Here is a 24,248-nt window from a genome sequence, read left to right on the forward strand (position 1 = left end):
TTGCCATGGTGGCTGTGCCTGTGTCTCCTGAGGGTCGCGCAGCTCTGCTGCCAGGATGCTGGCGGGCTGCTGGCGAGGCAGAGCTGCCGCCCTCCAGGAGCCCCGCACAGCCCTGAGCCCCTTGAGGCTTTGGTCCTGCTGCCGGCCATGGGTCTCCCCTCTCACGCTCCCCGTTGTTCTCTCTGCCACCCGGCTGCCAGGATAAAAGCCAGAAGATGAAGTTCCTAAGGAGCGTCATCAGAGTGTTCAGAACTGCCAGAAGGCGCGGCCTGTGGAGCGGCCTCGATGCCTTCTGCAGCAAATACCAGCTGGCAGAGCATATTAAGGTGAGGGGACACCCCCTGGTGGCTCTGGGAGGGGTGCAAGGGCAGGCTGTGGGGACGGGACTCTCGAGGGCTTTGGCGGGGGCAAGCGCTGCGTGGACACTCAGCTGCCGCTGACGGCCTTGGGGCCATTGAGAAGCCCCGTCAGCAGCAGGGAGGTGGCAGGGCGGCCCTCTGGTGCCACAGCTGGCTGGGGGCACTGGGGCTCCACCGGCCCTTCTGACCTGGACCAGCTCTGCTGGCGCTGCCAAGCTGTGCTGCCCGATGCCTGGTGCCATCCCGGTTGTGCTCTGCAGGTGCTGCTGGAAGACGAGCCCTTGGACGTTCTGAACACAGCGGTGCAGCAGCAAGCCATGCTTGCACTTGGCCACTTGAGGTACGTGCCCAGCCCCTGCTCTGGCCCTGGGCCTGGCTTCCAGGCTTCCCCTGTCTAGGCAGCAGCCTGGCAGTGCCGGCCGCGGGGCCGCTGCTCGCCAAGCCTCGGGGCTTCTGGAAGGTGGAAGGCAGCCCCCATGGCAGGGACCGAGGCCCCGCAGTGCTGCGTTCTCCTCCCTGAGGCCCTGAGGCCCTGCTCCATGACAACGTGACAATGAGGCCCCTTGCTTTCTTTGCAGCTATGTCAAGTCAGCACTGGAGGGCAGGAAGAAGAGCATCCTGCTCGCCTCTTTCAACAGTGTATTCCTGCTGCCCTCACACGAGCATTTGGAGGGCCCAAGCCGCATCAACTACTTGGAGGTATGTTCTGGGAGAGCTCTTGGAACACCCATCCCTCTGGGTTGATCCCTGGCTGCTCTGTGCTGAGATCTGTGCAGATCCTGGCAGAGGGAGAGGGACTGGAGATCCACTGCCACCCCTTTGTTGTCCTTGCAGACCCTGGACGCCATGGACCGCATGCTGGGCCTATTCATCAGAAATTCTCCTGTCTCCGGCTTCTGGGAGCTGCAGGACATCTTGCAGGTCTGCCACTTGCCAAGAGCGGGGTTCCCAGGGGCGCTTCCTCACCCGGAGGGAATTCAGCATCCACTCCGGAACGGACAGGCCCTACTGCAGTGCCACGCACAGGCAGCACAGGGCAGGAAGGGTGCCCGCCTCCCTTGGGGGAACCGGGGGCTGCCCACTCAGGTCTTCTGGCAGCCCCGTATCCCCTGGCTGCAGACCTTTCCCCTCCACAGACTCCTCCTGTGTCGGAGAAAAGCCTTGCCCATGGCGCTCCTGGGCTTCCTTTGCGTCAACGCAGCGGCAGGAATTGGACCCCTCTTCCGAGGCACTGCACTGGTCACCACTGGTGCTGCTGCTGTCCACCTGCCTCCCTGTCCGCGGCGCTTTCCTCCCGAGATCGGAGGGCTGCGGGAGCCCAGCACTGATGCTCCTGCTTTAGAAGGCATCAGCTCCCAGGGCAGACCAGCACTTTCTCCCCTCACAGATTCTGCTGCCCTTTGCCAGCTCCCACAGCGAAGCTATTTGCGAGAGGGCCGTGGGGAGGGCCGTGAAGCTGACCAGATGGCTACCCACAAGATTCTCACCGGAGGTAAGGAGCCACGCACCCCTCCAGCCAGCCCACCTCCCCTTCCCCGCAGACCACATCAGCCTGCAGCTCAGGGGTGCTGCCGAGGCAAGCCCGGCTACAGACCCTCAGCTAGGGCTCAGCCCTGAAGCAAGGGCCTTCAGCCCTCCTTTGCCCATGGACCCCGATCCTGGGGGATGTTCGCAGTCCCTGAGAGCACTCTCAGGCGCCAGCTCTGCCCCCCGTCCTGTGCAGGCCTCAAGCGCCCAGGGAGCACGGTGGGAGAGCAGGCATGGCCGAGGCTGCTGACTCACCTGGGACCCAGCCCTGGGCACACTCTTGGCTCCAGGACTTCGGCCCCAGCTGCCTCCCACAGCACTTCCCTCCTTGTCTCCCTCGCCCAGGACCACAGCGCCGATGGAGGACCCACGAACGGATGCACAGAGTGCAATGTGCCGCTCCTGGGACAGTTGGTGGGATGGCTCCTCCTTTGCCACACTTGCAAGAACTGGCAGCTACGATGGGAGGCTTTGGATGCCCTTCACTACCTCTTCCGATTCCTCCAGACAAACAGTAAGAGAAGCTGTGTTGGGCTTCCTTCCCCTCCAGACACAGGCACTGCCTGAGGCACTTGCTTCTTTTCCTAAGTAGTGCCAAGGAGCGCTCTTGTGGAGACCTCTAGAGCGGTCTTCCTAGAGAGAGGATCCCTGTATGTACCCCTCGTATCCCTGCACTACAGCGCTCCAGCCCTTCGAGCCACCCCCCACACCTCAGTTAGGCCAAGAGCGTTTTAGTTGTGCGATTGCACGCAGGGCTCTCGTTCCTTTGCGTGTCCCAGGCTGGGAGCATTTGCATGCGTACCCCTGAGGCACACGTCACCCCTTGCTCTCTTGCCATCTCCGTTGCTCCCATCAGCTGTCTGCCTTTGCTTTCCATCTCTGTCCAACACTGCCTCCCATTCCTGGTGGTGAAATGTTCTCACATCTAAGAAGAATTGGAAGGTTTAGTGAACCACATGCACGGTTTTATGCAGCTCAGATAGTGCTAACATAGTGCTAACATAGGGCTCTGCAGCATCTCCGCCCTCCTCAGCCATTCCTACTCAAAAGCTCTTTTCGCCACTTGGTAAGCCTCCTAACAAAAGTGGCTTGTCCTTGTGAATCTTCTTCTTTTTGTCCCCCTCCGCTGCCGTGTTTAGGAAGAACAGCACCAGAAGCTAGTCAACAGCCTCAAGGGAAAGCCAAGGCCGTACCGTGGCTTCCTTCGCCCACTACCACGGACATTGCCACGGTAATGAGTTCCTCCCTTCCTGGCACACTTGTCCCAGCAGCAGCAGGAGACTTGTGGGAACACAGGGCTCCGGCATCAGTGCGGCTGGTGTGGCCTCGCTGTTCTGGCCCGCGCGGTCCTGCTGTCCCTGAGTAGGACCTCTCCATAGGCGGTACTCCAGCCTCACAGCAGCAGCTCCTCCTGGCCCTCCTGGCCACCGGCAAGCCCCACATATCTGCAGGGCCAGCACCCTGGGCCCGTGCCTCCAACCCTGGTCCCTCACCCCGAGGGCTCTTCTCAGCCCCCACCACGCAGGGACTGCAGCCCCTGCTTCCTGCTTTCCCGTGGGCGCTGCTGCCAGCACGGCCAGGCATCTGTCTCCAGAGCTGCTCTCACCGCTCAGTTCTGCAGCACCATCAGGGCACTTGCTGCAACGTGTCTTACGTCCCTTCCTCCTTGCAGAACTTTGGAAAATACCTCCAGCAGTCTCAGAGGACAGACGTCATCCTCCAGGTCATTGAAGCCCTGAGAGACTCCAACATATACGACAAGCAGGAGGCCGGCATTGTTCTGGATATGGCCATCGAAGACCCTGCCTCCTGGCTGACCGACGTAAGTGGCCTGTAGTTGGATTGCCCTGCCCGTTAGCCCATGTCAGGCCCCGCTTCCTCCCTGCCACGTCCAGCCCTCTCAGGCACCTCAGGCAATCCCTGGAAGCCATCCCAGAGCGATGGGAAGGGCAGTTGTGTGAGTAGTGGCTGAAAATACGTCTGCACTCCACTTTTGCCTCTCCAGGTGCCAGAGATCGTGAGGTGCATCTACAGACACGTGGAGTGCATCAACACGGCATCAGCCCGGCGCAGCCTGGACATCCTCATCCTCTGGCTGGCCAACCAGCGGCCAAGGGAGGTGGCCAGCACCCTGCTGCAGATCTCGCCATCATCTGACAGGCATGCCAACCTTCAGGGCTTCTTGTATGGGAGGGGAGGGGACAGGACACATCCGCCTGACACATCCACAGCAAACTGCACGCTGCGTTTCCAGAGCAGGGCCCTCCACGCCGCCATGCTTGCCAGCCGTGGTTCCTTGGCCACAGCCAGGGCAGCCAGAGCTGAGCAAGCCAGCCAGGATCCCTGCCACCACAGGGAACGTCATCTCTGCCCTCTCCTGCTTGCCTGGACAAGGCTCCCAGGGCACCCCAAGGGAGGGGGGCGGCAGGGCCAGGGCTGCAGGACAGCCTGGGGCCTGCGGGGCCTGTGCAGGCCACGGCGCTGGGGCGGAGTGTGCCCTGCTGACTGAGTGCTTCGTCCTTGCAGCGCTGCCCTGGCCATGTGGGAAACCATGTTCTCCCAGCACCAGACGATGGAGAATGTCCTGAGGGAGACACTTAGCGTGCTCCAGGAGCAGAAGCTGCGCAGGCTCCCGGGCTTCATCTCAGAGGACAACTGCATCCCTCACTTGGCGGTGAGTTACTGGACGAGGCCTTGCTCCTCTTCAGGGCCGTGTGTGTGCCTCTGCCCATCTACCCCCAAACTGGCAGCTCCTCCAGGACGTCCGTGCGGGAGCAGCAAGCAAAGAAAGGCTGCTGGGTGCTGCCAGGCACAGGGCACTCAGCGGCCCTGCGGCCCTCCACAGCCACAGCTGCCCCAGGACAGGCTGCCTGGCCCCGGGGCCCCTGGCCTGAGGCGCCGGGAGAGCCGGGAGCTGCCTGCAGCCTCTGACAGTCTCTCAATGCTGTGTTCCTTTCAGCTGCTGGCCCACCCAGATGTTGGAGAAGACGACTCGGGGGCCCTGCACCATCTCCAGAGGCTCTTGAAGCATCCCAACCGAGTGACGCACTCGCTGGTGCTCAGCGCTCTCCTCCGAGCGTCAGAGACACCTGTCATGGTGAGTAGGGCACACTACTGTGAAGGCCGGTGGGCCTTTGTCCTGAAGGTATCATGGCCTGCTCCCGGCCAGCTGGGAGAGCTCTGCTCTGCCCGCAGCTCTGTGGCGCAGAAGAAATGGCCAAGAAATGAGCTGGCCATGGAGGGGCCCAGCGGCTCTCTGGGGAGCTTTCCATGCATGCCATGTACCTTTTGGGGCGGGTCCGAAAGGGGGCACAGAGTCTTTGCTCAGCTGCCCTCCTTTTCGTCGTGCTGCCTCTGCGCGAGCAAGATGGCAGCCTGGTGCTCTGGCACCACAGGCTTCTGCCCAGGGTGGCCTTTCATCGTTTCACCAAACGGAAACTCTGTCCTTCCTCCAGGCAAGAAAACTTCCCGTGCTGCTGCCAGGCATCATTCAGGGCCTGCAGGTTGCCAGGGCTGACACCAAGATGAAGGCCCTGCTTCTCATCGGAAACGTGATGGACCACGTGAAGAGGAAGCAGGCCAGCTCCATCGCTCTGCAAGTGGCTGGGGACATCCTGCCACTGTTTAACGATGTAAGGCTGCTGCGGGACCTGAGCCCACAAATGGGCACTCTCATGACAGCTGCCCCCCGTGAAGGAGGCCTCTTACGTTCCCTCTAGTGGGGCTGCGTCCTTTCACTGTGGCTACAGATCTGGCCACAGCTCCTTTGAGCACACTCTGATTCTGTAGCACCTCCGTTCACGTCAGCCACCCTAACGCCCCTGCTCACCGCGGGCAGGGAGCAGCTCTTGCTGAAGTCTTCCTCTCTTCCTCCTACCAGGAGTGCAGCCAGCTGCAAGAGCTCTCCATCTGCCTCTACAACAAAGTGATGCAGGCTGCGTTGTGGCGCCACAAGAGGCAGCTGAAGAAGGTCGTGCAGAGGAGCCTGCTCCCACTCTTTTTTCACCTGAGTGACCAGACCCAGAGCGTGGCCAAGGTGCGTATGGCATACCTGACTAGAGGGACTAGCAGACTGACACCACAGGGGTTGCCTGGGTGTCCGGGGCCAGGGCTGAAGGTAATTGGGCACTTGGCATGTGTGTCCCTTCGGGGTGCAGCCGCCTGCGTCATGGAGAATGGGGGCACAGCTCCCCTCCTTCCTTATGCCAAACGCAGTTCACACTCACCCCCCACTGCATTATCCCACCGTGGGCTGGGAAAGGCCTGCAGCCCTGCCAAGAGGTGGGGGCTGCCAGGTCCCCTTCCCTGGGCTCTGGTGCCATCTCAGCCTCTGCTGCTCTGCAGGCCTCCCTGGAAGCCCTTGTCACCGCTGCAAACTTCCTGAAGCAGGAAAAACTCAAGCACCTGGCGCAGACAGAGCAGACCTGGAGGATCGCAGAGTGCTTGGTAAAGACAACAGCTCTCTCCATACCTCAAAACCCCAGCCCCACAGGGCTCGTGGCTGGGAGATGGGAATGGCCTGAGGGGAAGGGGGGGTGTTGGCAGGAGGGAGTGGTCTGTCCAGCTGGGCAGGGTCTGCAAGCCCCGTAACCTTGCGCTCTCTCCAGCTCATGCAGGACAAGAGAAAGGTGGAGAAATACCTGCAGCAGAGCCTGCCGTACCTGCAGCACACTCAGGTCGCCTTGCGGGAGGCAGCCATCAGATTCATCGGTGAGCCACAGCCCCCAGGGTCCCTCTTTTGTCAGCCTTTGCCAGCCCCAGTGTCCCTAGAGTCCCCCCCGGGACTGGGTCCCCATGCGAGTGGGCCTGGGGGGCGCCTTGCAGGCTTCTGACAGCAGCTTTGTGCCTAGGTCTTGCCGCACAGCACTGCAAGGACCAGAGCGAGAGGAAGATCCATGAAATCTGCAGCAGTGAGTGAAGGCAGCGGGGTGTGGGTCCACGACCAATGGGGCAGGGGGCATTCACCTTTTTCAGAGGGAAGGGAGAAAGTTTGTATGGCCAAAAGCTCGGCTGGGGTTGAAGCTGGCCAGTACCGGGGTGGCTAAGAGAAAGGGCTTTTCTGGAGTATGTTAACAGCAAAACACGTCTGTCTACAACTTCCTTGTGACGGGGAGCAGACAGGGAGGCACCGAGCTCTCCTCTCAGGCGACCGGTGATAGGAGGCGAGGGAGTGGCTTAAAGCCGGGTCAGGGGATGTTCAGATCAGATTTTGGGGAAAAGTTCCTCCCTGAGAGGGTGGTTGGGCACTGAAGCAGGCTCCCCAGGCAAGCAGGCATGGTGCCCGAGCTTGTGGGTGTTCAAGAAGCATTTGGACAAAGCTGTTGGATATGTGGTGTTAAGTCCTGTGCCGTCCAGTGTGCAGTCAGGAGTTGGGCTCAGTGATCCCTTCCAACACAGGATAGTTAATGATTCTCTGACTCTAACCCCTTGGTCCCTCTGTGTCTTTGCGGGAAGTGACGGGTGGAGGGGTGGCAGGCTCTGCCCGCAGTCTCTGCAGACAGGTGGGTTTCATTTCTGCTCTGTTGCTCTCCATTGCAGTCCTCCAGCCCTTGCAGAATGACGAGGAGGAAAGTGTTGTGTCTCTGGCCACTCAGACCATCTTCATCCTGACACGTCCAAGGGAGCAGCTGACATCGAGCTGGTGCCGGCGGGCACTGTGCTGCTGCCTCTCCTAAGCCAGGGAGAGGCACAAAACCTTCAAACGCCTGCATTCCATTAAAACTCCAACAACACGTGCAGGGCCGGGGAATCCTTTGCATGGTGTGCTGAGCATTCCAGCCTCTACCATAGTAGGCAGCTGTAAGGGTTTTAGGTGGTGTGGTGGGGAATGGCTTAGGAGAGGTGGCTTGTGGAAAACGGACTCCACAATCCATAAGATTGTAAAGTAGGTGTGTTTATTCAGCGCTGGGCGGCACGGGGGTAGTCCCCCTGTGAGAAACAAAGTTGCTCACAAATACCAAAAACAAATATCAGCTGGTATTTGTTGCAGAAGGCATCGAGGCCGCACCACAGGCCACAGTTTCTGGCAGTTCTGCAGACGCTGATGATGCTCCTTAGGAACTTCATCTTCAGGTCTTTATCCTGGCAGCCGGGTGGCAGAGAGACCAACGGGGAGTGTGAGAGGGGAGACCCATGGCCGGCAGCAGGACCAAAGCCTCAAGGGGCTCAGGGCTGTGCGGGGCTCCTGGAGGGCGGCAGCTCTGCCTCGCCAGCAGCCCGCCAGCATCCTGGCAGCAGAGCTGCGCGACCCGCAGGAGACACAGGCACAGCCACCATGGCAAGGCCACACCTACCTGTTGCGTGCTGCTGACGAAGGACAGAATGCTGTGCAAGCTCTCCGCTTCTTTCTTGTAGACAGCTAAGCTGTCAGCTTCTAAGAAGGCAGGAGAAGAAGGAGGGTTGTAGAAGTTGCCCCCTTAATTAATTTTCAGAGAGCATTGCATTAATAATAGAAAGGAATTTATTGAGTAAGCAACAGCAAGCAAAACAGCGCTGGGCGGCCGGGGAGTCTCAGCTCTGCCAACGGCGCGCACCTCACCCCCGCCAGGGTCCCTTTTTATATTTTGGTAATTCCGGGATTACGCAGCACATCTGGTATATTCTGCGACTGCGCGCACTGTTGGTAGGGGGTCGTCTCTGTCCCTCTGGTGGTTGTGAAGATGAAGGCCATAGTCTTCCTCGGCGTTGTGGTTCAACTTGTTTTTTGTTTTTTTTTGGTCATGTTGGGCCAGCGTGAGACAGGAAGGCAGGATGTTGATACACTAGTTTAGCAACTTATCAGGAGGTGGTTACATGAGCTTTGCAACAGTGTCTTTGAACAAAAGAGGCAGCTGAGATGCAGAAGGAGAGAAGGGGAGGGGCCTTCTCTTTTTTGTTACATTAAGCAAAAGAATTTTCATAGTGTCTAGCCAAGTATTATACAGCTCCTTACTTCAGCAGGGAGCTTTCGCAACTCCCGCTCCTCAAACGGAACTCCTTGTTTTTGTAATACAAAAGACAATGAACAAACATTTATTGTGTATTACATAAGCTGTCAGCTTCTAAGAAGGCAGGAGAAGAAGGAGGGTTGTAGAGGGTGGCCAAAGGCAGGAGGGAGGAGAGGAAGGAGCTCTGGCCTCCCTCCAGCCCCGTGCTTGCTCCCTTGGCACAACCTCCCTGGGGGTGTCTGGGGGCTGGGCTGCCATGCTGGTCCTGACGCTGAGCAGGGTGCTCTTGCTGGCCCCCCCGCTCCCTAGCCCCAGCCCTGCTCCCCCTGACGGGGGCCCTCGCTCACCATTCAACAGCGGCCCATGGTGTTCAGTGGGAGCTGTGTTCTCCTGACGAGCCTCGGGCTCCACCCAGGCCAGCATGGGGCTACTGGGTGGTCGTCTCTCCCCCATCCTGCGGGCTGAGGGTAGAGAATTAAGTAAACAGGTACAACTTTGGGAATGAAAGGTTTGGTTATAGAACTAACTACTTGGTGGTATCATCCTGACCATATATATCCAGTACCAGATTTGCCCTCCATGGAACAAGGCAGTGTCTCCACATATCACTCTTTTGTTCAAGTTGTCATTTTTTTTTTCCCTATAAAGTTGGACTTTGCCATGGTAGCACTAATGTTGAATTTAAGTTCTCACCTCTGTATTTAGCAATTTGAAGAGAAACTCTCTGTCAAAGCGTCCTGGTCTTCGTAAAGCAGGATCTATAGAATCCAGTCTGTTGGTAGCTCCGATTACCACAATCTCCCCTCTGTTATCTATGCTGTCCATAAGCGTCAGAAGAGTTGAAACAATGGAACTAATAGAAAAATATAGGTTTTACTTACCGGTTCAGTAAATTTTGTTCCATTCCACATGACTTTCTTCCATGAGTAGTCATAATGGACAAGCTTTTTAAGGACAAGACTCATTTTAAGACATAAAAAATAGGTAAGTTAACACAGACCACTTGCTGATATCAGGCTTAGTAAATTGGTTTCAACTATCGTTTAGAATCACCTGTTTTGGCATTGAGTTACTAGTTTTCAGGATAAATTAACGTGTTCACAGTAAATTAAACAGGTCATCATCCTTTTTTTTTTTTTTTCATTCCCCAAAGATCAAGCAGATTTTATGTAGGTGCAAAACTGTAATACCTATGAATGTCAGAATTGCATGGAAGTGCACTTAGAACAGTTGCAGAAATCTAGACTCAGGCCAATCTTTATCACAAAACTTTGTCATAGCCAGAACCTAGAAATCCCTACCCAACCACTAGCACATTGTAATCTCTTCACAGACCAAGCATTAGGAATCACCAACCCCATAACACAGTACTTTTCCCACACTGATGTATTTTTTCCCTAAGACTAAGATTGCAGTCACCAAGCAGATACCTCAGTGAGAATCTATACCAGCCTTACCACATTAGGGAAAGCACACCAAAACCAAGTTAAATATATTAGAAGCCACAAACTTGCTGGACACAAAGTTTAATCAAGATGTTTTAGCTGGGGTGCGTTTCATTTCTTAGGGGTAAGGTTATGCTGCAGTCTGCAGAGTGTGAAGTTTATTGGTCAAATAAATTGATTAGTACTCAGTTCTGTGGTGATGCAGGTCCACTGCTCCAATCAGGCATGCCAAGTTCAATGAGACCAGACATCTCAGCACTACTACTCCAATTTCCAAGCTCTGTTCGGGTCTCTGAGACTGCTTGATCTCAGCATATTGACCGTGCAATTAGTGTTAAACTAAAAATGAAACTCTACAATGAAAGTGTATAACTGAGTATCAAGTATCCATTGTCTATGAATTCAAACTTGTTTATATTTTACATTTTCTTTGAAAGCTAAACCTCCATCCTGTATGTATATGGAAAACAATCTAAGTACAGCTTCAGCTACCTTAGCGACGTTTAAGTAAAAACAGGAATTCAAAATACTTGTTAGAATCTGCAATGCAGAAGGCAGTGCTGTGCAAGTGCTACGGGTTATAAGTTTTGCTACCAGCTTGCCTCGAGGGATGGAACAACTAGGAATATATATATGAAATTTTTAGTTGACATAAGATACGGATATTGAAAAAGCTTCTGAATTCCCCTACAAGCATAAGGCTTAAGATTCCTAGAAAACCGATTTTTTAAACACCAATTTAATAAGGCCAACAAATGATTAATATTTGCTATAACAGTTGAAAGTTATGCATTTTAGCTAACACCAAAGTTCTGTTTTCCAGGCAGGCTAGAAATTATGGTCAAAGTATGGAACAAAATCGTAATCAGGTATAGAACTAAAGTGTTTTGAACTAGTTTCTTACTCAGCTTCAAACATTTTTGCTAAGGAATGTTGCAGTTTGAAGACATACTGGAGACATGTTTTCCATATAATTGAGAGGCTGCCTGTGAGAATTCACACACTGGTAAACATCATGAAATCACAGGCATCATAGGCCAGCTGAAACAGGAACTAATCTGGTGAGTTAGCACCTAGGGGTCTCACTAAAGGAAAAGAGCCACAAAGACACCTCTCATACTATCATTTACGAAATGTAAACAAGATCAGGGGAAGAAGAGGTTTACCAGCTAGTTCATGCCAGTCAATTTGGAGTATTTCTGGCTTTAGTCAAACTAGCACAACTGGCAGAAAGCAATCAGAAAACAGGCAGATGTGAAGGAAAACAGAACTGTCTCCTCCACACTGACCTATAAATAAGCTTTGTGTGAAACAAAAAAGAAAATTAGCCTTACGTGGTTGAACAACATAGTCATATTAATAAAAAACAAGAATGATACCAAAAGATCAAATGGGGATTCAAAACTAAGATTAAAGTCTTCCATATTTCTGAATGCCTGAGTTCATCTTGGCATGGACAGGGAGAAGTGCAAGAATGCTGGCCATTTCCCTCTCATGGAAGCTTGGTTTGACAATTAGTCTTCTTTTTTATTTTATTTATCCCGCAAAGAACGCATCAAAACCTGTGCCATCATATCATCTTCATCAGCATCATAATCCTATGAACGAAGGGTACAGAAATTCTTTTACTGCCAGGGCCATATTGGTTAACACAACACAAAACCAGCTGTCTCCTCCTCTGACTTAACAGTAATTCAACTTCTCGCATTATACCATCTGCAAGGACTACATTTTACAGTAGTGGCTACATAAAAAAAGCTGGGTTTTAAGAGTCATCAGGCTCACGTATTCCAAGGATGAAGAAACACGTACCACAAAAGTATCGTATGAAAACCGGTGTCGTCTCTGAAGGTGTTCCATGAAGTTAGCACTCCTGTAATTTGGATCTCCCCACGGCATCGAGGCACAAATTGGGCAAACCACTTGTTTTGCATCCATGCTGTGCAATGTTTTTCAGTGCTCAACTAGTCCTTCTTGATCAAAGCTTTTCTTGCTGCAATATGGACAAGGAAAGGTGAAGCGATTGGGGAAGTTCCTGGTGTTGTGGAGTGGTTCTTTAGTCACAGCTTTCACACCTTCCATGATATAGTTCTGGTACTTTGAACAAGAAGCTGCGTGGCTGCGCATCTTTGAGAGAAACATCTTTTTGTTGCAGCTGTTACAAGTGGTTTCTGTCGCTTCGAACTGCTTTTCCAAGTCCAGAGCCCTGCTGCCAGGCGCCAGGGTGCTGCGGCAGACACCACAGACTGGCTTTTTGAGCTTGAGGCACTCCTGCAGGCATGGTGTGCAAAACACGTGTCCGCAGGGGACGCACATGGGGCTGTCGAACACCTCGAGGCACACGGGGCAGGTGAAGCGCGCCAGCGGGTCGGGCCGCTCGAGGCCGCGGGTGGAGGGTGCGCAGGATGCCGAGGATCCGCCACCGCCCCCTGCCACCGCCATCTCGCCGGCGGCCGCCGCACAGCCACGCCCCTGGCGCACGCTTCGTTGGGTTAGAAACTGGCTGGATAGCCGGGCCCAAAGAGTCGTGGTAAATGGAGTCAAGTCCAGTTGGAGGCCAGTCACTAGTGGCGTCCCCCAGGGCTCAGTGCTGGGGCCGGTCCTCTTTAATATCTTCATCGATGATCTGGATGAGGGCATTGAGTGCACCCTCAGTAAGTTTGCAGATGACACCAAGTTAGGTGCGTGTGTCGATCTGCTCGAGGGTAGGAAAGCTCTGCAGGAGGATCTGGATAGGCTGCACCGATGGGCTGAGGCCAACTGCATGAAGTTCAACAAGGCCAAGTGCCGGGTCCTGCACCTGGGGCGCAATAACCCCAAGCAGAGCTACAGGCTGGGAGATGAGTGGTTGGAGAGCTGCCTGGCAGAGAAGGACCTGGGAGTGATGGTGGATAGTCGGCTGAATATGAGCCAGCGGTGTGCTCAGGTGGCCAAGAAGGCCAACAGCATCCTGGCTTGTATCAGAAACAGTGTGACCAGCAGGGCTAGGGAGGTGATCGTCCCCCTGGACTCGGCTCTGGTGACACCGCACCTCGAGTACTGTGTTCAGTTTTGGGCTCCTCGCTACAAGAAGGACATCGAGGGACTTGAGCGGGTCCAGAGAAGGGCGACGAAGCTGGTGAAGGGCCTGGAGAACAAGTCCTACGAGGAGTGGCTGAAGGAGCTGGGCTTGTTCAGCCTGGAGAAGAGGAGGCTCAGGGGCGACCTTATTGCTCTCTACAGATACCTTAAAGGAGGCTGTAGCGAGGTGGGGGTTGGCCTGTTCTCCCACGTGACTGGTGACAGGACGAGGGGGAATGGGCTTAAGTTGCGCCAGGGGAGTTTTAGGTTAGATGTTAGGAAGAGCTTCTTTACTGAAAGGGTTGTTAGACACTGGAACAGGCTGCCCAGGGAGGTGGTGGAGTCACCATCCCTGGAAGTCTTTAAAAGACGTTTAGATGTAGAGCTTAGGGATATGGTTTAGTGGGGACTGTTAGCGTTAGGTCAGAGGTTGGACTCGATGATCTTGAGGTCTCTTCCAACCTAGAAATTCTGTGATTCTGTGATTCTGTGAATGTGGTCTTGTTTACTGGAGTGCACAGGAGAGAGACCATCTATCTCGTCAAAGAAAATAGTTGAAGGTCGCATCTGATAGGCCTAGCACAAAAACACAGAGTAAAACAGCATTATTTAAAGGAAAAATGCACAAAAACATCATGGTTGGAATGTCATCTAAACTAGATCTTTCATTTTAGCCTCTGGGACCTCTACTGATAGAGCTACTGGAGTATCTGGCATGACTAACAGAAGACAGTCTGTGTCAACCCACTGTATCCGGCTGACAGGAAGCAAATCGTTCCAGTAGTTCTTACAGCTGACATTCACAGCAGAAACACTGGCATTTCCATTTCAGTGGGAAAAAAAAAACTAACAAAATACAAAAAAAAGAGCAAGTTCTACTTAAAAACGTTGACCACAAAAAATAATGGTTTCAACTCTGACAGAATACACTGTGCATTTCAACCTTACCTGTTCAAATAACACACGAAGTTGGCATTCTGATTCCCCCATGTATTTTCTCATGCAGTCCCAAGCATTTCTCATAAAAAATGATATTTTCCTGTCACTTTGACTATATTCACTGGCAAGTGCACGAGCAACTAGTGTTTTCCCTGTTCCTGGGGGGCCATAAAATAGACAGCCTCTGCAATAAAAAAGATCCAGATAGGAAAAAAAACATCATGATGAGTACCTCCTACAACCATCGTCTCTAGAACAAACTCATCTTTTCTAACCAAAACACGTCATATACAAGACAGCAGTAATAGCTGAAGTGTGGGTAGAGGCAGAACAGATAGAAGTTCTGCGTTTTTACAACGTTTCACAAGAAAATTCATTTTTTTCACCCAAAGAAATGAATAAGGGGGTAACTCAAACGTATAAAACCTTCAAAAGAGAGCATACTGTCCCAGAAGGACACTTCCAAAACTGCTGACAAACAGGGTGATTACAGCAAACCGGAGCCAAACGGGCAAACTTCAGCACAGAATCTGAGAATGGGCTGAATGGTGAATCACCAGTTCATTCTGCAGCAATAAACTGCATATTCTTGCTTTCACAATATCCAGAATCTGTTAGTAAAGCATTTAATGCTCCTTTCAAAAGCATTAAGTTACTGGGTTTGGTCTCTCAGACCATCTATTGCTGATGGCAAGTGAGGAAGCCTAAAGCCGGAAGGAAAAGCGATGCCTTAGCACTCAGAGGAAAAAAAAAAAAAAAAGAAAGCAAAAGTAGGCAGGAAAAACAACTGGGCTTCCAGGCAACATATTACAATTGGCTTCCACTAGATAATCCCTTCTTGCTTACAAACTAATCAAGCTGACTTGTACATAAAACTGAGAACAAAACCACTCCAACCCAACTAACCCAACTTTTTAAAAACACCAGATGGTAAAACTTAAAATTTTAAGACATTGCTTATATTTTTAACCTACAAATATTCTTGATTCTATCCGTTTTTAAGAAACCACTTTTTGCTACTACTAAAACAAATGTTCACCGCTGCCAAAAATGTTGAAGCATGGAAGCATATTGATACCTTAATTGAACTTTCTCCTGAAAACAGCTGACTTAAGATTTATCACTGTAATGAGTTACCTTGGGGGCTGAATATTGAACCGCTGAAAAACTTCTGGATACAGGAAGGGAAAAATCACCATCTCTTTCAAAGCTGCGATGTGTTCGGAAAGACCACCCACGTTCTCAAATCCAATCTAAAGAGAAATTCAACACAACAGAGTTTGTATGTTAAAGAAAGCAGCAATCTAGATCAAGGTTTCATCAGAAATTATCTCAGCACAATGGAAACATTCTGGGCAATTTTTGAAGTTGCTTTAGAGAAAACCATCAACAAAGGTAGTTGTAGATGGCACACTGAGATCTTTCATAATCACTGGAAACACTCGCTGACATGATGATTAGTTTACGACTTACCACACTATTTGCATTGCATCTCCCTGACTTCTTCCAACTTTCTTTTGATCCCTCTGAACTCTCTTTAGGTCCCGTTTCTGACGTTTCACTCGAAAAGTCCTGATTTGAATTAAGGAGAAGTTATAGGGCTTCTTTTTCTTTAAGATGCAGCTCGAAGATTTGTTTTTCGTAATAATGCCAAGCAAATGTAGAAGACATTAATTAATATATAGAAGACCTAATTAATTGACATAAACTTACACAGTTACATTCAGATAAACTTAAACATGGCTAAATATTCATTGGAAGGAGGTTCATCCCTCCCCTATTCTCTAACGACAGCAACCTTCTTGGTTGCTCTCGCCATCCTCACTGCTCTCACCACCATCCTCCGTATCACACGTGCTAAGCAAGGGAGATGAGCAAGAGGGTGTAGAATCACTGATGTCATCTGCACGTCTCTGTCTGCAAGCAAGCATATAGACCAGAAAGTTAAAAAGAAAATAGAGCAGATACTAAGTAACACCAAAAATTAAGGGAATTCTATCTCAAAATTTACTCTGAGATCTATTTTCCAGTCCATTGTACTCCTTAGGAATCTGATTTCAAAGGCCATGACATGATTTTCCTCGTGACAACTGTCTGCTTTCAAGAATGCTCAACAAAATATCTGGCAATCAACAGCATTCTCTACGCACTAACTGCTTACAGAATCCAAAAAGCCTTTATCATTACTAAGGCAATTTATCATTTCATTTAGATCTTTTATTGTTTAAGGTTAACTTCATATAGAAACATTAGTTGATTCCAAACAGAAACTAGAGTCAGTATTTGAGTGATAACTTTTTCTTTTTTTTTTTTTTTTAAATCTAACAAAACTTCCATAAAGCCTCTCCCTCTAAATTGAATAAAATTATTTTCGGTTTTAAGAAAATCATTTGTATCCTTCAAGATTAAATAGTCTGACTAAGATTTTTAAGGGGGGATTCTGGCTTCAGTTCCAGAACCAAAGAATTTCAGTTACAGAAACTCAGACACTACCTCCATAATCATCTTATCAGTGACCCACAAATATTGGATTTAAAAAAGAAACCAACTTAAAAGTATCCACCTCCTCCCCTCCAAATATTTCTTTCCTCTCTACCTTAAGACTACCAAAGTACCGATCATAAACTTACTCTGTAATTACCACTAAACTGAAAACCCTTTGAAGCATTATGCAGTAAGGAGACTGACAGCTCTACGGATAAGTAAGAGCTATCACTAGCCATACACCAACCTGGCACGTCTTCTATATTTTTGTGACCCAGCATTTTCAAGTGACTCTTTCTGTCTGACAGAATGGGGCTGGCCCGAGTTAGTCCTCTCTCGATCTCTTTGTCTTACTGAAAGGAAAGAATTTAGAATAATGATACAGATACATTTAAGAGAGGAGGATATCAAAAGATAAAGAAAATGCCACGTGTTTCACTCATCCCTAATTCCAGAAGAATTTTTAACTGTTTTTGCTTTTCATCAGTGCATGGCACAAGTGGAAAACTACACCCTGTTTAAAGGTGAACTGAAAATCACAAGAGCAAGACTGTTAAGTGTGATTAATTACTGTTATATCAAGGATACATAGCACTAAGCATGCCAAACAGCAAAGAAATACAATGTGCACAGGACACACGTGTCTGATAAAAACAGTGAAGTTCATGTGCAGAATGAAGGTACAGAACTGAAACAGAACTGTGTGTGCAAACACATGTATTTACATTCAAAAATTTTATCTCACTTATGTGCAAGAAATAAGGTTTTAAGAGAAACTGTGCGTTCAACCTACTTTCCATAGGAGCTTGGTAGCAGTCAACAGGTTTACTCTGTCGAAGGTTGTAACGCCTTGGAACATCTTCACCATCATTTTCTTTGTTCTCACTTCCTTTTGATGTTTGTAGTGTACCACAAAATGACACCGAATCGTTAAGTACTTTTGCAAATTATATGAAATCCAAAATGCATTACACAGATGCCTGTAAGTTTTATTACTATCGTTATTTTAATGACACGGTGGATCCTGCAAAACCTTAAGATGAATTTATGCAAGTCACGTTTCAGAAATCACAAATCCTAGCAGATGAGCATGCATCTAGACATTGTTCTGTCCTCTCTGAAACTGCTGATGGACTTGTCGTCAGCCTCAGTGTTTAACAACAGGCAAAATTCTGTCATATTGCTTAGCTAAGATGCAGATCTTCTGAAAACAGCTATTTCAGAAAGTCACTTCTTAGTTTGAGAAAGTATTTAATGGAAAGGGTTTTAATAATCTGTAGTGCTAAGACTAAGCGTAGTAATCTAAGTCCAAGTCTAGCTCTGCCACAAATTCTGGGAGCAATAATGGGCCAGACACAGGCTTGAAGCTCACCAATGAGAAAACAATGCCAAATGCACATAAGCTTAGGCCATTAGCTTCTGTCAAGTAACCTGAAGTTGTTTCATGAAGGATGGTAAAAAACACAAGAACCAGAGTGCAATTATCTACTGGGTTCTGGAGAATATCCTCTCACGTTAACAGCAGGACACCGAGGAAGGAACATACATATTCCGTTCACCTACCTGTTTGCCAAAAGGACTTATCTTTTTTTCTTGGAAAGCACTGCCCTCTTTGGTTTTTATTTTTTAACCCCAAAGGTTGCATTGCTTTCTGAATGCAAGGTAGGTGCCGTGGGGTATACAGACAGCACACAGAAAACTGAGCGATCAGTAAATGAGTTTGTGATCACTACCATCTCCAGTCCTTGGTGTTCCAACACTTCTATCACAAAAGCATGAATTTCTCTGCTTTAGTGCTCCTCTAACCCTTTCCTTTTTCCAATAACTTCCTTTATAACAACACTGACACTTTCCTCACTCTTTTCTGGCGTATTTTTCATTATAAAAGTATATTCTAGCTCTTTCCTGATTTAAAATTGTAGTTTGCATTTTGATCATCAATTAATTTCCCATTCAACATGCTATTTAAAATTCCTCTCTGCAAGTCTCTACTGCACAGCTCCCTGAAACCCACACACTTTAACCAAGCTTCTCCCTCTAGACTGGCCCCCTCCTTGTATTCAAGCTACTCTTATTAAGACTTTGAGCTAATATTTTCCTAACTAAACCTCCAAAGGAGTCAACTCTGCTTCTCCCTTACTAGTCCATGGCCCAGCCATTCTTCCTCTGAAGAACTTCCCTCGGGTTCCCACCTGCCACTGTGCATCTCTCTGCTCCTCTGGGCCTCTGAAGGGAGGAGCAAAGTATTTTCTGGGGCTCAGCCTCCTGTCACTGTCTCTCTGAGCTCCTTTGCAGGTGTGCAGCTGAGCTCTATCACATAATCTAACTCGTCAGCTCGTCTACTGCAACACCCTTTTCGGTCCTTAAGTACAGTCTTGCCCTGTTCTGATCTGTTTAGAAAGCTCCTACAAGGATGATCTAATTTACTGCCTTAATCACAACTAACGTTCTTCTCAAAAACTGTAAGTTTTCCCATCACTTCCAAGTTAATATGGGCTTTCGTGGCTTAACCTCATTCCACAAGTCACTGAGTACCCAGATGACAGCTCCTAATTACAGGCCCTGACAGCAGCTTACGGTGACTGCCTCCTAAACACAGAAATGCACAACGCTATCTTCCCTCCTGCTGAGCTTCACGCTTGGGAGGAGCTTTTCATACACATCTGGCAGCCTATCTATCTTGCTTCCTGAAAATTCTTGCTGTGCTGCTCAAAACCATGAAAACTGTCACGCTTCTGCTGTAGCGGTATCGCCGTTTCGCATGCTGAGTAATGCTGTCCATTTCTTTCCATTCCCACCTGTCTACAACCATCTGTTGCCTTTTATCTTGTAAGCAGTTTGGAAAAGCGCTGTATTTTTTTTTTCACCTGTTCTGAGCTCACTACAGTACAGCCCTAGAGCTCATACTAAGGCTTGTGAAGTCAATAGCAACACAGAATTGTTACAGAAGACAAATACCCAGTAGATTAGCTTGTTTCAATTGTTTAAGACAAGGCTTTTGGTTAGAACAGAGTAAAGAAAACTTAAAACCAGAACTCACCAATCTCATCTGGACTGCCAGGTCCAGTTCTTTCAAAGTCCGACTTCACACAGGTCAAGATATCAAGGTTCTCCTAATTCCAAGCAGCAAGAAAGATCGGTCACAAACGTGCAGAAAAACAGACGTGCATACATGTACATCCACTGACAGACACGTCTGTCTGTTGATGCTTACACAGTAACATTATCGAGGCACCCCGTATACACACAAAAAATAAATTATTGCACAAGAGGAGAGAATGGGAATATGATTGCGTGCACCCACAATCAGTAACAAGAATTTCTGCTCTAAACCAGCGCTCAGTACATGCAGTGGTTAAATACTTGCCCAGATACAAAACTGAGTGCATTAGTTAATCATAGGTTAATAACCTACAGTGTGACAGAACCAAGGAAAAAGAACTACCTTTCTAGCAGACATACCAAAAGAAATCATACAGGCGTGTGAGAGATGCTAATAAAAAGTACTGTGGACAATTCTGGATTCATTTCACAGCCCTGGGCAACCAGCTCTAGGTGTCCCTGCTTGAGCAGGGGAGGGTTGGACCAGGTGACCTCCAGAGGCCCCTTCTAACCTCAACCATTCTGTGATTTGAGAGAAAAAGAAGGCAATTCAGAGCTAAACAAAAAGCTATGAAAGTAGGTTATCGGGAAGTTTTAAAACGATGTGCCTATCATTCATAAGAAACAGTAATTTAATAAAATAGTTTAATTTAATAGAGCAAAACTAAGACAGAGGAGTATGATTGCTGCATACAGCTTTAACAGGGGTTCCTCTAGAGACAGGGGTTTATTTAAGCTCTCAGGCAAGGCCAGCACACGAACAAATATACATAAAGTAGCCATCAGTTCATTCAGCTGGAAATTTGAAAGGCTTCAAGTTCCTGAAAACTCTGGGAGCAGTTTGCAACCAAGGAAGAATTCTAAAATGCAAGTTAGGTCAATTAAAGAAAACAGCTCCATTTGCCTGTAACAGATGATTAAAGCTACATGATACTGGAGATTCTTTGTGAGCTCTCGGGAAAAAAGACATTAACAGGAATCAAAATTCGAGCGAGTGACCAACACAGGAAGCCATGCACTGCCTTTTGTTAAGCTTTCCAAGTAAGTGCGTTCCTGAGCATGACGAGAAATATGATCTAGGAGTTACGGATAAAAAGCTAAACAGCTTAAACTGCCAAGCTGATGGAAAGCACCAGTCTTTTTGCATATTCAGTCCCCCAGGCAGAGCTTTTAGTAACATTTGGAGTAAAAACCCAAGTCCGAAACAGCTGTTTGTAAACAGCGTCTATTCAAAATGCAGAAGGCAATTCAGAAACTGGAGTGGAAGACATGCATTTCAGCATCTCCCCGTTATCCCACATCTTCTGCAGAAGATGCTTCCTCCACTCTTAAAAGATATCTGGAGCACAACCGTATCAGTAAGACATGAAGATATAACCAGAGAGCAAGACCAAATGGTAGTTTAGACCACACTATTCTTTGGAAGGAAGTTATTTCAGTTCAAATAAAAATTACAACTAAGTTACTTCCCTACGTGAAATACTCTACAAAAATGGCAAACTGACGGAGTATTTGCTCTGTCATTTGTACCTCAACATCTTCCCAACATCTTTGGCATCTACGCATCTGCTCCATTTCATCCATTTTTTGTAGCACAACTTCCGCAGTACTAAGATACAAAGTTGACATGTAAGAGCAAAGTTAGGCATGTATGAACAAAATAAAACAGCACGCATAATCAGTAAGAGATTTTAATGTAGTACGCACAAAGCAAAAGTCATTGACACTTAGCCAAGATTTTAGACATTACCAAAAAATTAGGTCAAATCTTTATTTTTGATAGAGATTTAAGAACAAGCTTTTGAGGATTTGCAAACATACGCTGTTTTCAGGTTTATTTTCCCCTCTTACTGAGCACATTTAAAATATATATATATTTAAATGCAGGAGGAAAATAAGAATTCTGACATCCTACTAAGATGTTATAAAAAAATTATGTCAACTTTTAATCCTTCTTAAGTTGCTCTGCACAGTAGCATTAAGTCATTTTTTGTTAACCGAGGAAAGGCTGTTTGTTCTTCTCTACATGGGAATCTAAGTTTCGTGTTGTAGAAAATGATGAAATGCAAGGAAAGCAAATTCTGAAGCAGAAAACAATTTTGGCTTCAGAAACAGAAATAAACCATGGACAGAAATGCAGAATCGCTAGGACTACTTTGCTTTGACTGTATCAAACCATCCTCAGTTTCTTAATCAAGCATTACATTCACTTTTGTGAGTATGGAACAAAAAGTTCATTAAAAATGAAGGCACTTCTGATGCTAAGAAAACTGCCAAATGCGGAAAACTCAACAAATTGAACTCTCAATGCCAGGAGCAGCCATACCTCTTTGCTGTCAAAATACAGAGCAAGTCGAGGCCAACATCATGCCATAGTGCAAAGGCTTGCTAAGAAAGATCATTTTAAGAGGTCTGCAAGAAAAGATGACTTACTTTGTTATAAGTTTGTCAAATAGAATGGACGAGTTAGTAGTAGAGTACCGACTGCGTCCGACTCTACAGCTGCGGCGCAGCTCCAAGTCCCTGTTTTCTCCGTGGACTCGTCTCACAGTTTTTGCACCAGCTCTACTCCTCAATGTTCTGGTGACTGAAACGCAGAAACAAAGTATTTTGAAACAGTGAAGATGGGATTCTCCTTATTTCACCGTTGCTCTTGTAAAATGGAAACAGACAAACAAAAAAGGCACCCTGAAGTGGATTGATTTTTCTTTACATTTCAGATCAGAAGTTGTTGTCACAACCACTGCATTCCACTTACTTATCGCTCTGCACGTTTAAACTGTCTACTTAAAACTGTGACCTGTAGAGAAATTCTTAAAGAGACTGAAAGCTAGCCAGACAAAAAAAAAAGGTGCAACTTTTGTTCCATGCAGGAGGGAAATCTACTCCAGTTATTTCTGTCTTGGAAAAGTGAGAACAATCAACACCTTTCTCTAAGGTGTTTTCACTCCATTCATGTCAAACTGTATCTAACAGTGCTCAAAACAAACACTATTACATTGCAAGCCTCTTCCTAAGAGGTGTATGTTTGATTACTCTGTTTATGCATGCAGCACTTTCATTTCCTGCATTATGATCTAACAGCTCAAGGAGGTAAGAATCGTTTCAAGAGAAACACCCAAACACCACATAACTCAAACTCGTGCTTTTTAGAAAAAAGCCTGCCCATTGTTTACTATACAGCACCCTTTGGCACAGGTTTGTTGCTTGCACTCTCATTAAAAGAGCCAAGAGGACAAGGGGAAGGGAAGAGCTACACCACTGTGCTGGTAGGATCACAGCTAAGGTTTACTTTTGTGGTTGCCAACTATAAAACTAAGTTTGAACTTACCAAGTATCAATTTACTTTGCACAATTAGAACAGTTTGCTTTGTGCCTACGAAGCTGCAATTCACACTGCTCCCTCCCCAAGGAATTCATAAAATCTCCTGTTTGCACCTACCTCTCTTCACAGAAAAGTCACTGAGGAGTGAATTCAGATGACTACAGAAGGCTTTGGGGCCAAATGAAAGCCATGGAGTGACCAAGTGCCATCCTCTTCAGTAACCAGCGTAAATAGGTATCCCGGGGACTTACAGCCACTTACCTGTGTTTTTCTCAACTGCCTACATTAAGAAAGAGGACAGGGGAGAGAAGGGAGGAAAGACTTGTTGTATTAGACCCATCAAGGATGGGAAATTTCACCATGTTTACAAGCCAGTGCTCCATGGTATACAAAGAGAAGCCTGTAGGCCTCACGCAGGATCCACATCCCAAGTCTGTTGCGTACCATATACACGCGGTTCTGTATGTACCCACATTTCCTAGCTTGCTCATGTTGAATTCTCAAAATTATGAGCAATAGCACCCAAGTGGAAAAGATACATGTCCTGGTTTCAGTTAGGACAGAGTTAGTTCTCCTCCTAGTGGCGGGTAGGTTGCTATGTTTTGGCTTAGGAAGTGTGAAAGGATGTTTAGAAGAGTGCTGATAGCACCCCGATGTTTCAGTTGCTGCAGAGCAGTACTTACAACAAGCCAAGGAACTTTCGGTGTCTCACTCTCCTACTAGCGATCAGAATCGGCGCACAGCAACAGCTGCGAGGGGACAGACTCAGGATGGCCGACCCCAACTGGCCAAAGAATTCTATGCCTTATGACAACATGCTGCACCATGGATAGGGCGGGGCAGCCGGGCTGCTAGGGGTTACGCTGGGCACTGGTCAGTGGGTAGTGAGCAACTGCATTGCACATCACTTGTTTTGTACACATTACTATTAGCAGTACTATTATCATCATCATCATCATCATCATTATTTTCCTGTCTTAATAAACTGTCTTTATCTCAACTCGCAGGCTTCACTTTCCCGTTTCCCTCCCCCATCCCAAAGAGGGAGGTGGGAGGGTTGGAGAAGGGCTGTGTGGTTTAA

General features: G+C 48.3%; 1 long non-coding RNA gene and 1 pseudogene across 2 annotated transcripts; both read right to left on the reverse strand.

Moving 5' to 3' along the window:
• Positions 1-11,591: 11,591 nt before the first annotated feature.
• LOC311428548 (E3 ubiquitin-protein ligase RNF114-like) lies at positions 11,592-12,699 on the reverse strand (annotated as a pseudogene). Its single transcript has 2 exons — positions 12,070-12,699; positions 11,592-11,855 (listed from the first exon to the last, which is right to left on the reverse strand). The product of its transcript is annotated as an E3 ubiquitin-protein ligase RNF114-like (transcript).
• A 7,851-nt stretch (positions 12,700-20,550) lies between these two features.
• On the reverse strand, positions 20,551-22,616 carry LOC311428549. Its single transcript, XR_014687764.1, has 3 exons — positions 22,276-22,616; positions 21,373-21,451; positions 20,551-21,181 (listed from the first exon to the last, which is right to left on the reverse strand). It is a non-coding gene; the product is annotated as an uncharacterized lncRNA (long non-coding RNA).
• Positions 22,617-24,248: the final 1,632 nt, after the last annotated feature.

This window comes from Aythya ferina, assembly GCF_964211825.1.
Source record: "Aythya ferina genome assembly, contig: HAP1_SCAFFOLD_92, whole genome shotgun sequence".
Lineage (NCBI taxonomy): Eukaryota > Metazoa > Chordata > Aves > Anseriformes > Anatidae > Aythya > Aythya ferina.